Here is a 16,134-nt window from a genome sequence, read left to right as displayed (position 1 = left end):
CCTGTGATTTCTTGACCATTACAACTGTAAGGTTTATGGAATATTGAGAATGTCGTGTTCTATGCTAATGTGTTAGTGGGAAAGTGAAATACCTTTGAACAGCCTGCATATATGTTTCTGTTGTTTTTGATGTGGGAGGGATTGCTTGGATTGTGAACACCTGGGGGAAGTACACACATGGGTTTATGTCGCTTACAAGCCTGAGGGGACAATGGGGCAAGTGAATATCTATGACTAGTCCATATATATTCATGCCGTTCTATTGCTAATTGGAGAGTTTGACAATTGCATATAACTGTAAAGCATATATCCAATCTGTATGTCGCTTTGATTTCAATGTGCATGTAATGCAAAGACCAGTGTTTTATACAATCAGTGTGGAATCTTTTTGTAGTGTACCGATTGTGCTGCGAGGGTGGGGTTGTGCCAATAATTTACACTTTGAACCTGAGGTATGCCTGATTGCTCTGTGCCAAGCTACTCAAAGGTGAGCTCAGGTTACCAGACTAGTGTATCATACTTATTCTATCGAGGATGGTGGATTCTGTCTGGCTTCGATGCATCCCAGCTGGCCAGAAACCGCTGGGCCTAATAGTACTCCTCTTGAAGACTAAGACTAAATTTGGTATTGCCGTCAGGGTCATTGTGCACCATAAGTTGAAAGGATAAATGTTGCTTCTTGTGTTCAAAGATTACGAATATGTTGAGCTCTCTCGAAAGTATGGATAGATGTAAAGGCAGTTCTGCTGCATGTTGTCCTCTCTTTGCATTTCAAAACTAGCATTTCAAAATCCAGCTGTCACCACTGCATTCACTAATCCAACCTTCAGGGGATGAGTGTGGAAATCTGTGATTTTACTTCAAAATAGGTTTGACATACAGTCGGCACAAGGTTAGTATCTTAAACAGTCTTTAAATCGACTGAGCCCTAACATGTCCTCGTGTTTTACCAGCCTCTTCCACGTCAGCTGGTCCATACACCCACCCCACACCCATCCAACACAGGCATCACAGGTCAGATTACCCTGCCAATAAAAGAGCCCCTAGTGCGCGTGCTTGTGGACTGTTCAGAGTACTATATTGATTGTCTGTGTCATACTCATTTACAAAGTATGTGGGCCTAGAATCCATGACTTTACATTGGTGACAGGCTTTCTAGACCCCACACACTGATCTGCCTGCGTCTATCCGCCTTTAAGGAAGGGGAGAAACATCCACAGGCTCGACAGCCATCACCTGCCCTGAGGAAGAGAAACTTCCATAGGCACTGCTGCAACTGCCCACAGTTTGTCCAAGATGAGGGTGAACCGGCTACCCCGCTTGGGATAGAGGAAAAGGTAACACCCAGCACCTCACCGCTCCTGCCTCCATTCGCCTGCTGAGGGTCTGCAAAGCTAACAGTGCAGGGGCACAGTGCATCAGTGTACGATGCTGATGAAGAACATGCACAGCAGGGTATGTGAGGGCCCACAACCTTGTTATGCCCCATACAGCCAGAAGCGCCTAGAGCTGCCATCCATTCTGACACGAAGGAGGTGCAGTGAACACCAGGCAAAGTGAGTGAAAAGTGTGTGAACCCCAGGGAGGCCCATAAATAAGCCTATCACAAAGGGACTGTGACCCCGTCCGCAAGGAAGGGAGATGAGCATAACCTGAGGTCGTACCTACCCTGAGTGACCTCCCTTAGCAGTATCTCCACTGCCGCTGTGAAGCCGCTCCTTGGTTAGACTGAAGCACTGTGAGAAAGCCGGTAGAGTGCTGTGCACCCTTCCTGCATCTCACCTGCCTGCCACCGGTGAAAGAGAAAAGAGACAGTCTCCCGCAGCGACCACAACAAAGTCAGAGTAGCGCCCGGCCTATGGTCACTGCCTGCGTCAACCCCGGCAAGCCGAGTATGAGCCGATGAGACAAGGTGCACCTCCACCAAATCTACCCTTCTTGTAACTGCTCCACGAGGTGCCAGGACAGTTGGCACGTAAGAGCCGTCCACACTCAGATTAAAAAAAAAATATATATATATATATAATATCTATATAAATATATTCCACCAAGCGCGTCAACACGATTCTGAAAACAACAACGCCAAAGCCCTTTGCTTCATTCCAACGTGTTTTATTCAGTCAACAGCACCCTACGCATTTTGGAGCATTCGCTCCTTGTGCACTCGTGAGCACACACCAACAGACAGACTGATCCAGACATTCACACAGTTTAGTCACTAACCCATGCATTTCAGTAAGACACGTTTAATCACTCACTCACTTATACAGTCAGTCGCGCATCTACTAAATCATTAATTCAAACAGTCATACACCCACTCATTCTTCAATACACCTTGGTCTATATATATATATATATACACTGGAGGGGTTTCATTGCATCAAGGTTGAATTACATGTTTTTGGAATCCAAATGATGTATTTAAGTATGTACTTATTTGCATTGTTGACAGGTTTGACTTGGGAAATAGTCTCCAAAACGTTTAAATACGATCATTTTCTGCATGATGGCACCATTATTATTTTTATTATTATTTATTTAATTTCACAGAACGATGTGGGAAGTTTCGCAATTCAAGGATGATGTTAGCACACAGGCTATACAATTGTTGGCTAAAATGCAATGTTGATTTGTTCAAAATGACTTATTTTTGCAAACTACATCTCCCACAATGCCCGCATCCTCACATGACAGGAAGTGCTATGTGCTCCAAGAATGACGGTATATATGCGAGTGATAATGGGTAAAACAGTGTCGTGATCAAGGTCTTGTGGCAAGACCGAAACGCGTTGTTTAACTTTGGTTGTCTCTGTGTGATTATTGAACATGGGCTAAATCAAATTAAAAAGACTGTATTCTAAATGCGGAGTGCGATCCTGATTTTCTCCTGGTGAGAGTTGTGGGCATATTGGAACGGTCTGGCTCGACCGTCAGGATACCGCACTGGTGTGTAGCGCCATTTCCTCACGACGAAAGGAGCCAATACGCTGGGAATATATATATCTATATATATATACATTATCTACTGGCGGTCGCCAGTTTTTCCATAGGACCGTGTTTCCATAGGAAATGTCAAAATTCTATTCTATTTTGAATAACTTTGGCGGCGGTTGACGAATCCTCGCAAAAGTTTTAAAACTAATGGGGCGCTCCGCTCCGCTCCTTCCCTGAAAGTCTCGGGGGGATTCGTCAAGCGGGGGCTGAGAAAAAGGGGGGTCCCAAAACACGTTTTCCCCATGCATTTTCCCGTAGGACCTTTAGACACAGCTACAGCCCGAACGGCTGAACAGAATTACTTGAAATTTGGCAGAGAGGTAGCCATAAGGTCAAGGAAGTGCCTTTCGCAGGTCTGGTGTAAATCTGTTCAGTATTTCCTGAGAAAATAGCATTTAAAAGCATATCAATATCTATACGCGCGCAGGGTGCGCGCACAGTGCAAGCCCTGTGCGCGCACCCTGCCGTGCGCGAGCGTAATTCTGATTGGTTGTTAGATGTCAGTAAACATTCGAATTGGTCGAAATCAGGAAGTGTCGGCCGCCATTTTGTCTGTCGCACTGAAATGGAAAGGTGGAGATCATGAATAGGGGGCAGGGTAGGGAGTTCTTGACCCCGTAGCCATTGTAAGGGGGTCACAGTAGGACCATGAAGGGCAAAAAAAATAGATTTAAATTTTTTTTTTAAACATCGCGAGGTGCGCGCACCCAGCGCGCACCCGAAAAAAAACATTAAAAAAAATAGAATTAAAAATCACGTTTAAGTGTTTAGATATTAGGTGACTCTAAAAAGAGCCCTTGTGTTTATTGAGTGTTTTTCGGTACCTACAAGTAAGTACCGATGCAGAGTCTAAAGTTCAAGAGGAAGACTTTGTTCCCTTCATCATTGAAATGTACACCGTCTCCTCTATAAATGTCTTGCATGTTGTAACGCAAGTTGTTGTGGTATATAGAACCCATTCCATAGTCTCTGAGGAAAGCAGAAACAGACTTATTGACGTGCTTTCTTGCTTTGTCAATCTGCGGACAAAATTGGTTGGACCAGTTCCACTTTTGCCTTTGGCATATATTAGAATATACAAAGGCAGTTTGTGGAAAAAGTGACATCAATTGCAGAAAGGTGTCCTTAATAAGCATTTCCAGACCTACCCCAGTTAAAGTGCCTAGGTCATTTCCACCACAGTGCACAATAATAAGGTTAGGCTGTGGGAGATGTAGAAAGGTTTTCACCAAAGGCATTAATTGGTGCCACTTTAACCCTCTCTGACCAATCCATTTAATGTCTACATTTGGCAAAGCAAGGTCTTTGAACATACCTCTTTTTTCTGCATACTTTTCACTCCAGAAGACATAGCTATGACCTACAATCCACACTGTAAACATCTTCCAAGGAGAACAGGATGCACTCAGGAGGTGTCTTTCAGTAGAATGGCAATATGAAAAGAAAGACAGTTGAAAAATTGAGGCATACATACTTTTTTTTAATAAAAAGAACTCATTGGCTGATTCAAACCATTTTACAGTTAAAACTAGGCTGTATGTTTAAATTTTTAAAAGCATGTTTTGGATTGGTACAGAAAAATGTGTTCTCACTGAACATTATTTTGGATTTGCTGTTAGGTTTGAAAAGTCAAGCACTCTTGCTCTTTGGATTTGAAACATTGTGTGCTGAACTTCTGACCTCTCTGCTCACACCTGTGTTCCATGAGCTGTTGCTATGGTAGCAGGCAGAAGTCATGTTGGGGGAAGGGATGATTTGGAAAGGGGTTGAAAGTTGCAACCAATAGAAATGTGTGATTCCATTTGAAAAAATGTGGGAAGGACTGTGATTTTACATTAACATGTATATGTGGGAAAAAAGAGAGGGAAAAATTGCCATTTACTGGTTGTGGAGAGAGGAGAGAGGTGTACAGCTCTGAGATTCTGGCTCTGATAATCTGCTGTTTGAGTGCCACATTTCTTTCTCAACTAATTAATTTTAATGGTGAGTTATGAGTTTGAGAGGGGAAGTATGTGGTGTATTTTGATATAAATAATAAAATTGTCATTCTTGTTTTAAAGTTGTGTTTTACATTTTGTGATTTAGGAGAAATTTAACTGTCTTGAACTAGTAAGATATTATGGAGTATGTTTTCACTGTAAGTTAAGGTGTAGTGGTATCACTGAGGAATACTGTTTTGTGCCTAGAATCACATCATGAGTGTGTCTGCACACAGGATTTGTTGTCAGAGATTTAATTTGCGTTGCTGTTGTTCTGTTAGCCTTGCACTCGCAGAAAAGCGGCAGTTTGTTTGCTTAAAGTGTGATGGTTAGCATTCAGCAGAAATTAGTTACTCACAAAAAAGAGGCAAATAAAAACACATTTGAAAATTGCATGGTACATTTTCCTACTACTTTAAAAGTGGTGTTTTACATTTTATGTTAAGGAAGATATTTAAGTGCCTTGAACATGTTAGATATTATGGAGTATGTCTTCACTATAAGTTAAGGTGTACTGCTATCACCCAGGAATACTGTTTTCTGCCTAGAATCACACCATGACACAGTGTGCACACAGGAATTGTTATCAGAGATTTAATTCATGTTGGTCTTGCTCTATTACCCTTGCACTTGTAGGAAAGGGGCAGCTTGTTTTGTTCAAATGTGTTGGTTAATACTCAGGTATCGTTTTCTGCCTAGAATCACAGCATGAGTCTGTGTGGACAGAGGAATTGTTGTCAGAGATTTTATTTGTGTTGCTGTTGTTCTGTAAAACTTGTACTTTCAGGAAAGGGCCAGCTTCTTTTGTTCAAATGTGATGGTTAGCACTCAGCAGAAATCACTATCTCACAAATGAGAGGCAAATGTTAACACATTAGAAATCAACAGGGTAGATTTTCCTTTCAATCTTGTAATCTGTGAGGTAGTTCCTACATGTAAAAAACTCTAATTGACCTTTACCAAAGATGTACTCTTACACACATATCTGCAGTCTTCATGCACTTGTAAAAGTCTCCATGCAGATTTCTCTTGCAACTGACAATACACAGTCACCAGAAACACACTGTTTGCATACATGCAGCAGCTTCTCCTATACTCCCATGCATAATACTCAGCTCTGTGTTGTATTTCAGATAGCAGTGTGTAACGCAAACACATTCAACGTCATCAAGGCTCATTTCCTTTGCTCTACTCTAATCACTCACCCTGTAACACATGCTGATGGTCTGAAGTAGCTGTTAGGACATGTGCTCTTTTTTGCCTCTCTAAAATGTAAGGGAAATGTGTCAGGCTGTCTCAGTAATTATCACTTGCTCCATCCACAGTACTAAATGTGCTTTCAAATTGCCAAATGAAATATCGTTTTCTGCCTAGAATCACAGCATGAGTCTGTGTGGACAGAGGAATTGTTGTCAGAGATTTTATTTGTGTTGCTGTTGTTCTGTAAAACTTGCACTTTCAGGAAAGGGCCAGCTTGTTTTGTTCTAATGTGATGGTTAGCACTCAGCAGAAATCACTATCTCACAAATGAGAGGCAAATGTTAACACATTAGAAATCAACAGGGTAGATTTTTATTTCAATCTTGTAATCTGTGAGGTAGTTCCTACGTGTAAAAAACTCTAATTGACCTTTAGCAAAGATGTACTCTTACACACATATCTGCAGTCTTCATGCACTTGTAAAAGTCTCCATGCAGATTTCTCTTGCAACTGACAATACACAGTCACCAGAAACACACTGTTTGCACACATGCAGCAGCTTCTCCTATACTCCCATGCATAATACTCAGCTCTGTGTTGTACTTCAGATAGCAGCGTGTAACGCAAACACATTCAACGTCATCAAGGCTCATTTCCTTTGCTCTACTCTAATCACTCACCCTGTAACACATGCTGATTGTCTCAAGTAGCTGTTAGGACATGTGCTCTTTTTTGCCTCTCTAAAATATAAGGGAAATGTGTCAGGCTGTCTCAGTAACTATCACTTGCTCCATCCACAGTACTAAATGTGCTTTCAAATTGCCAAAGGAAATATCGTTTTCTGCCTAGAATCACAGCATGAGTCTGTGTGGACACAGGAATTGTTGTCAGAGATTTTATTTGTGTTGCTGTTGTTCTGTAAAACTTGCACTTTCAGGAAAGGGCCAGCTTGTTTTGTTCAAATGTGTTGGTTAGTACTCAGCTATCGTTTTCTGCCTAGAATCACAGCATGAGTCTGTGTGGACAGAGGAATTGTTGTCCGAGATTTTATTTGTGTTGCTGTTGTTCTGTAAAACTTGTACTTTCAGGAAAGGGCCAGCTTCTTTTGTTAAAATGTGATGGTTAGCACTCAGCAGAAATCACTATCAGAAAAATGAGAGGCAAATGGTAACACATTTCAAATCAACAGGGTAGATTGTCCATCCACTCCTGCAATGGGTGAGGTAGTTCCTACATGTAAAAAACTCTAATTGACCTTCACCAAAGATGTACTCTTACACACATATCTGCAGTCTTCATGCACTTGTAAAAGTCTCTATGCAGATTTCTCTTGCAACTGACAATACACAGTCACCAGAAACACACTGTTTGCACACATGCAGCAGCTTCTCCTATACTCCCATGCATAATACTCAGCTCTGTGTTGTATTTCAGATAGCAGTGTGTAACGCAAACACATTCAACGTCATCAAGGCTCATTTCCTTTGCTCTACTCTAATCATTCACCCTGTAACACATGCTGATGGCCTCAAGTAGCTATTAGGACATGTGCTCTTTTTTGCCTCTCTAAAATATAAGGGAAATGTGTCAGGTTGTCTCAGTAATTATCACTTGCTCCATCCACAGTACTAAATGTGCTTTCAAATTGCCAAAGGAAATATCGTTTTCTGCCTAGAATCACAGCATGAGTCTGTGTGGATAGAGGAATTGTTGTCAGAGATTTTATTTGTGTTGCTGTTGTTCTGTAAAACTTGCACTTTCAGGAAAGGGCCAGCTTGTTTTGTTCAAATGTGATGGTTAGCACTCAGCAGAAATCACTATCTCACAAATGAGAGGCAAATGCTAACACATTAGAAATCAACAGGGTAGATTTTCCTTTCAATCTTGTAATCTGTGAGGTAGTTCCTACATGTAAAAAACTCTAATTGACCTTTACCAAAGATGTACTCTTACACACATATCTGTAGTCTTCATGCACTTGTAAAAGTCTCCATGCAGATCTCTCTTGCACCTGACAATACACAGTCTCCAGAAACACACTCTTTGCACACATGCAGCAGCTTCACCTACACTCCAGTGCATACTACTCAGCTCTGTGTTATGTTTCAGATAGCAGTGTATAATGCAAACACATTCAACGTTACCAAGGCTCATTTCCTTTGCTCTACTCTAATCACTCACCCTGTAACACATGCTGATTGTCTCAAGTAGCTATTAGGACATGTGCTCTTTTTTGCCTCTCTAAAATATAAGGGAAATGTGTCAGGCTGTCACAGTAATTATCATTTGCTCCTCAACAGAAGTAAATGTGCTTTCAAATTGCCAAGCAAATATCGATTTCTGCCTAGAATCACACCATGAGTCTGTGTGCACACAGGAATTGTTGTCAGAGATTTAATTCATGTTTCTGTTGTTTTGTAAGACTTGGACTCGTAGGAAAGGATCAGCTCATGAGATAGGATTTGAAAAGTTGAAAAAAAAAATTGTAAAGAATTAAAATTACATAAAGGTATTTTTTTTTTTGTTTTTTCCAGGTATTGCTGAGCAACACTGAAAAATATAAAGATGCCTATAAAGTCAAGAAAGAGAAAAGAAAAGAAACAACAATTATATTTGAAGACGACTGGTACAAAAATAATAGGAGGCGAAGCGTGTGTTGGAAAACAGAAAAAGTCTTCTGGTAAGCAAACTAAAGAATTTTTAAAAAATATCTTCAAAAAAAAAAATGATCGAAACATAAATTCAAACAGTGTTTCAAGTACAAAACAACAACAGAGTCGACAGCAAAAAGAAAATGCTAATGTAGACTCAGAAGTAAGAAAGAGTAACTTAACACGGAAAATAGATTTTAAAAACATTCGTTGAAAAATGTTTCAGAGAAGAGTGATGTTAAATTTGCTAAAGGATGTGAAAAAGTATAAGAAAAAAACAAAATTTTATAAGAAAAAGAAATTAATAGAAAATATGGTTACCAAGGCATTAGAAATAAAAAAAAACTATTCATTTTAATTTTGAACAGGATGCGTAGATTAGATAAATTAGTCAATGCAATGAAGTCACAAAGCAAAAGGAAAAGAGAAGTCAAAAAAAATAACTTTTGTAAAGTGTTCTTAGGAGAATGGAAGCATAGTTCAAGTACTGAACCATTTTTTAATGAAGAGAGTTATCTTCAAAGTAATAGTTTGTTGCATGCAGTTGACACCAATGGAAGAGCATATGAAGTTAAGGATGGTTGTGTAATGGAAAAGGAGAAAATGGTTCCAAGAAATGAGGAAGAAGTGATGGCTGATGAGGTTATGGGGAGACGTCCTAAAGCCCCAGTGTACACTTGGAATTGTAGTAGTATTTGTACTGTGCGTCAGGAATCTATTGATAAATTACATGACTTTCTAAGAGAATAAAGTAAAAAGAGTGTTAAACAGAAAATTAAGGTGCTTCAAAGACTAGATCCATGCAGAGTGAGAGAGAATACTGGTTTGGAAGGACATTCTCTGGCTTGTCTATCTAGGAAAGTGTGTCAAAGTGTTTTTCACCATTTTAGGATGCTCGCTGTTCATCATACTGAAATGAGAAAGTTTGTGAGAACATTGTATTTTGCTAAAAGTCCAGCACTAAAGTTGAATGAGTTGAATAATGCTCTGTTCCGTGGATCTGTATCAGATGTAGTGAAGGTTACTGATGAGATTCAGTTTTGTTACTTTGGTCCAGAACAAGAAAGTGCAGAAAATGACACAGTTATTGATGAAAATGTAGAAGAGAATGTAGAACTTACTGTTAGTAAAAATTATGATGATGAAATGACAAAATTTGCTATCATCTCTAATGAAAGACCAAATATTACTTGTATTTGTTGCCGGAGAAGCCATTATAAAAATCAAACAAGGAATGTTGATCTGTATAAAAAAAGTGAAAATGAAGATAATTATAAGTGGAAAGATTTTGCAACATATATATTTCTGGAAAATTGTTTTGAATTGGGTGAAGATCAGCGTATTTGTAAATACTGTTATAACAAGTTAGAAGAAAATAGAATGCCAGCAAGAGCTGTACATAATAAATTAGAATTGGTTGAAATTCCTCCAGAGCTTTCGGATTTAAATACGTATGAGTCTATACTTATTCAATGTGTCCATCCGTTTCAGACCATAGTGTGTATGGAGCCAAAAACTGGTAAATTACCACCTTCGAATTTACAAAGAGGTTTAAAAGGAAGAGTTGTATATTTGCCATTGGATTTGAAAAAAAATATGGAAACAATTGATGCAGATACTTTGGAAACTGAACCATTAGTTATTCTGGTTAATGGTGTACCTACAAAGAATAAGAAAATTTGGCAGGAGCTGGTGGATGTACGAAAAGTACAAAGAGCAAATTTGTATTTGAAAAAAAATAATAAATGGTATGAAGCCATTTATATGGATGAAGATGAAGAAGAAATACTAGAAGACACAGGAATACCAACTGGGCAAATTGAAAAAGTGGATAAGTCAAAAGAAGAAGAAATTTATGAACATTTCAGCATACATCCTCTTCATTCTAAAGAAGTTATGGGAAACGCTATTGATCTGTTTCAGATGAAGAAAGCAAAAGGAACTCCTGTGAGTGTATGGGAGGAGAGCTTGGAAGCTCGTTGTTTTCCCCAACTGTTTCCTACAGGAGAAGGTGGACGATATGATGAACGTCCAGTACAGATTCCTGCTTCGGAGTATCGGACTACAAGATTATATGCAGAAGATCCAAGATTTCGTCAAAGTATTCCTTATTTGTTCCATCTTTTATTTGAAAGTGACTTGTCTGCACTATCTTATGCAGTAAATCACATTTTAAAAACTGGAGTACATCTACATAATGTGTCTGCAAAGGATTTTATGAACAAAGTGCAACAGCGAGATGATCATTTGGAATCTCAATTGATCAATCTGATGGCTTGTCAGCGTGGAACTAATGAATATTGGTACCGACGCCATGGAGAATTGAAGTGTATGTTACGGAATTTAGGAACTCCTACATGGTTCCTTACCCTGAGCTGTGCTGAGTACGCTTGGGATGATTTACTGGATTTTCTGCGAGAGGCAAATTCAAACATTGAAAACATCCAATACAAGACAGCAGGAGAATTGTGCTCATTAGATCCGGTTAATGTTTGCAGATATTTCAATCACAAATTTGAGGCTATGATGTCCTTCATCTGCAATAAAAAAAATCCACCTCTTGGGGAAGTTGTGGATTTCTTTTGGAGAAAAGAGTACCAAGCAAGAGGTGCTCCACATATTCATATGCTGTTGTGGATCAAGGATGCCCCAAAATTTGGAACAGATGCTGATGAAGCATTTTTATCTTTCATTGAAGGATATGCAACATGTGCTATACCTAAAAGCACAGAAGAGAAAAACTGAAAAGAGAAAGTTTTACGTTTCCAAAGTCATCGGTGTGGAAAATACTGTCGACGAAAGTACAAGAGTAAAGATAAATTCTACACAAAATGTCGATTTGGATTTCCACGACCTGTTCTTTCAAAAGGAAGAGTAAACAGTTTTATGTCAGCTGTGTGGCATACTATTACAAGAAAATCGCCTAAGAATACCTACAACCTAAGAAGAAAAGAAGAGTCAAAATATATAAACCCAGTCATTTTATCCATGTGGAATGCTAACATGGATATACAGTATGTGGCTGACAATTCTATTGCTGTTGCTCGGTATGTCACGTCTTACAACACTAAATCTGAGAAAACGGAATTGAAAGAAATGTGGGAAGAGATTTCTCACGAGAAGACTGTCAGTAAGAAGCTATACAGTTTCAGTTTAAAGATGTTATCGCATCGAGAAATTGGATCCTACGAATGCTCAGATAGGTTATCATCTGCAAGCCTGTACTCGATATCCAGAAGAATAATTTGGGTAAGTTTAGGCCTTGCAGGAATGCGAAATCGGGTACTGAAATCTATTCGAGAAATTGAGTATTTAGCAGAGTTCGAACCAGAAAGTACAGACATTTTAAGAACAAACATGTTGGACACATATTACCCACAAAGAAGTCATCACCTTGAGAACATGTGTCTTTATGAAGTGCTGCAGAACTTCATTTTTCAACAGAATGCCACAGAAGATATCAACAATGGAAAATATAAAGTCTGTGGTGAGGAGGGATGTTTGGTGAAGCAAACAAAAGGAAGTTTGATAAATCACCGGAAGCTGAGTTGTGACACTCCTGACAAAAAGGAATTTTACCACTTGGCACTTTTGCAGCTGTTTAAACCATGGCGTTCAGAGGACGAACTACTTGGAGAATTCCAGAGTTATGAAGATTCCTTCAGTGCTAGCAAAGACAGCATAGAATGCAGTACTTTCACAACTTATGTTCAAATGTTAAATGAAGAAATTGAACAAGAAGCAACAATTGCAGCTGAAGTAGCTAGAGACAGTTCTCAAGACAGTCAAAGTTCTGGGACATTCAGTCAAGATCCTCTAGGACAACCAATCGTAGAAAATGAAGCAGCAATAGCCATGAATGAAGTGGAAACAGCTATGCATCAAGCTCAGGAAGAATTAGTAGACTTAACATATTTGGAGCAGCAACTGAATGAAGAACAAAAACAAATTTATGTAGAAGTCAGGAAAAAAATTGAACACGGATTACTACATGAAAAGAAAGAGTGCTCATGCACATCATTTGAACCAATCAGGATGTATGTGAGTGGACAAGCTGGAACTGGAAAAAGTTTCTTAATTAATTTAATTAGAAGCTACCTACAGAAGAAAATGGATTCCATTTTGTCTTGTGTTGTTACTGCTCCAACTGGGTTAGCAGCGTATAACATAAAAGGAGTTACCTTACATCGTTTGCTAATGTTAACAGTAGAGCATGAGAACAAAATACAGTACCACAAACTAGCAGGAGAAGCATGCTTGGAAGTTTCAAGAGTATTGAAGAAATTGAAAGTACTCATTATTGATGAGGTAAGCATGGTATCAAACTTAATGCTTGCCTTTGTGCATTTAAGAATGCAGCAAATTCTGAAGACAGAGTATGACGTGTTATTTGGAGGAAAACACGTCATAGTTTTTGGGGATCTTTTGCAACTTACTCCAGTTAAAGGACAACCGGTATTCCATACTCTTACACATGAAGACACGAAAAAGTCGTTAGGAAGTATAGGCAATGTACATATTTGGACATATTTTGAGTATAAGGAACTCATTACCAATATGAGGCAAGCCAATGATGAGGACTATGCAAGTATTCTGAAAGATGTAAGAATTGGACTACTCACAGAACATGGCAGAAAAGCATTACAGAGTCGATTGCTGAGTAATTTGTTTACAACAGAAGAAATAGTTCCTGAGAAAATATACAAGAAAATTGCTGAAAAAAATACTGTAATCTGCTTAATGCCAACACTACATGAATGCTCTGTATTCAATCAAGAACTTTTGAAATTGGAAAATGAAGAGATCATAAAACTGGAAGCTGTGGATAAAATTCAACATGAACGAATAACTATTATATTGACAGGCAAATTGGCTACTAAATTGGATTCTCTGGAGAAAAACATTTCAAAAACAGCTGGTTTGGAAAAGAATCTTTATGTGTGTATGAACTGAAGAGTAATTTTAAGACGCAATTTGGATGTAGAAAAAGGTTTAGTGAATGGAGCTATGGGTAAAGTTGTGGGTTTTGTAAAGTACCAGAAAAAAGATGGAATTGAATTCTTAAAAATAAAATTTGATCAGATTGAAGAGGTTAAAGTGATTAGTCGTTGTTCAGTTTGTTTTGTGCTAGTGAAAGACTTATATGTACGTAGGAAGCAGTTTCCAATTTCTCTAGCATATGCTGTAACTATTCACAAGTCTCAAGGATTAACTGTTGATAGTGCTTTTGTAAACATTGGGTCTACTGTGTTCAAAGAAGGTATGGCATATGTTGCTTTGTCACGCGTGAAAAAATTATCTGGTTTATTCATGATAGACTTTGATGACTCAAAAGTAAGTGCTGATGCAATCTGTGTAAAGGAGTATAATAGATTAAGAAAAAGCTATGCTCCTCATTTAGGTCAGTATCCTGTGTTTGAAAAACGTGTTGTTTGTCGGAAAAGGAGATTTGAGAATATCTGTAATGAGGATGTACAGAAGAGAAAACAAAAAGACAGTGATGGGACTGCAAGCAAAAAGAAAAAGGACAGTGTGGAAGAGGTTGTTGGTTGTCATTTTGAAAATAGCTCTGGTGTCAACTGCTACGCAAATGTAGTGCTGAATGTTGTATTTTATCTTGAAACTTTGCAAGAGCAGATAATACTAAATTATGAAAAAAGATTCTGTTCTTTGCTGAGTCTCCTTTATGAGAAGCTGAGTAATGATAAAAATAAAATAGAAAGTGCTTCTGATGTTAGAAATCTTTTAGATGTATGTTCTGGATGTACACAGTTTACACAAAATGTCCAGCAAGATGCACAGGAATTATTGATGTATATCCTGATGGTACTGGAAGATGAAGGAGTAGAAGTAGAAAATGTGTTGGGTGTCTCTTATACATGGGGACATTGTTGTGATAACTGTATGAACACAAGCAGTAGTAATGTAGATTCTGAAAGGTTCATATATTTACCATTACCAGAAAGTAAAACAGTGACTTTTACTAAATTAGTTAAAGATGCTAATCACAACATGGAATGTTCTAAATGTAAATCTAGAAAGAGGCGTGGGTGGTGCACTGCATAAGCTAGGTGAAAGGTATTTTCGTTCAATAAGGTCTGGGTGCGCAATCAGGGTGGTGTTATCCATCCTAACACCATCAATGAACAGCTGAGTAGTGTCTTGCAGAGATCTGCAAGTACATCCCCTGGGTAGGCACTCCAATGGGTAATCAAACTAAGTTGATTCATACAAAAGTGACTCCTTTTAAGATGCGTGTTTTTAAATGCTTTTATTCAGCAAATTAGTTCAATTCGATATTGTTTGGCATATCAAATGTTCATTTGTAATCCATACTAGCAGATCTATGAATCTTGATCTCCTATGCATTTCGGGCTGGGACGCCCTTGGTCACGGAGCACTGTTGAGGAAGGGAGGGAGGGATGAGTCAGTGAGGGTATACCGCCTGGATTTACACGTGCTTAATGTGACTAAGTGCAACAATAACTAAAACGGGTGTGTTTGCTAACGTTTTAGTGACTGAGTGAAGGTACTGGGTAGTGCAATGGAAATTACTGCGTGTGTTGGTTGAATGCGCGCTGCGCAATGACATGCTGGGTTCTGTAGCGCTGTGGGCGAAGAACACTTACTTCATAGATACCGGTGGCAAAGCGTGCCGTCCATTGCTTAGTCGGGGGGTCTGCGTGTGGTACGGGCGGGTGCTCGTTATGTTTAACCCCTTCGGTGCTCATGACGGAATGGTTCCGTCATGACCCACGGTTGAGCTGTGCTCATGACGGAACCATTCCGTCATGACCCCGCCCGCGCAAGATTCCGCCAGCACAGCGGCGGAATCTGCGCAGCATCGAAGGGGTTAAACACTCGGTGATATGACGTGAAGAAACGTAAACATAAACAAAGGACTACTCGGACGTATGCACGGTGGCGGCCATCTTAGAATGTGGGGAGATAGAGTGCAGGTAATGCAAACTGGGGAGAATGCAGAGAGACAATGTCAAAAAACAGAAGTAGTATTACGTGAATAAACAGTAACATAATAAGCAATGCATCATATTAGTATTACAGGTAACAACTATACTCAATACGGTCATTAAGACCATGCGGCTTCAGAGTCTGTAACAGATAAATCCATTCAAGTTCTCTTTTTAACAAGAGTTTATGATTGTCAATCCCTTCTCGTTTGGTGAGGGTTTCAAGTACTATGAATTTTAATTGGGCGATGGAATGCCGAGCCTCAGCAAAATTCATGGCGATGTTGGATTTCTCAACTTTCAGCCTGATGTTAGATTTATGCTCGTTGAGGCGAGTTT

Source organism: Triturus cristatus, chromosome 5_2 (assembly GCF_964204655.1).
Source record: "Triturus cristatus chromosome 5_2, aTriCri1.1, whole genome shotgun sequence".
Lineage (NCBI taxonomy): Eukaryota > Metazoa > Chordata > Amphibia > Caudata > Salamandridae > Triturus > Triturus cristatus.
Note: the sequence above shows the minus strand (reverse complement) of the source record.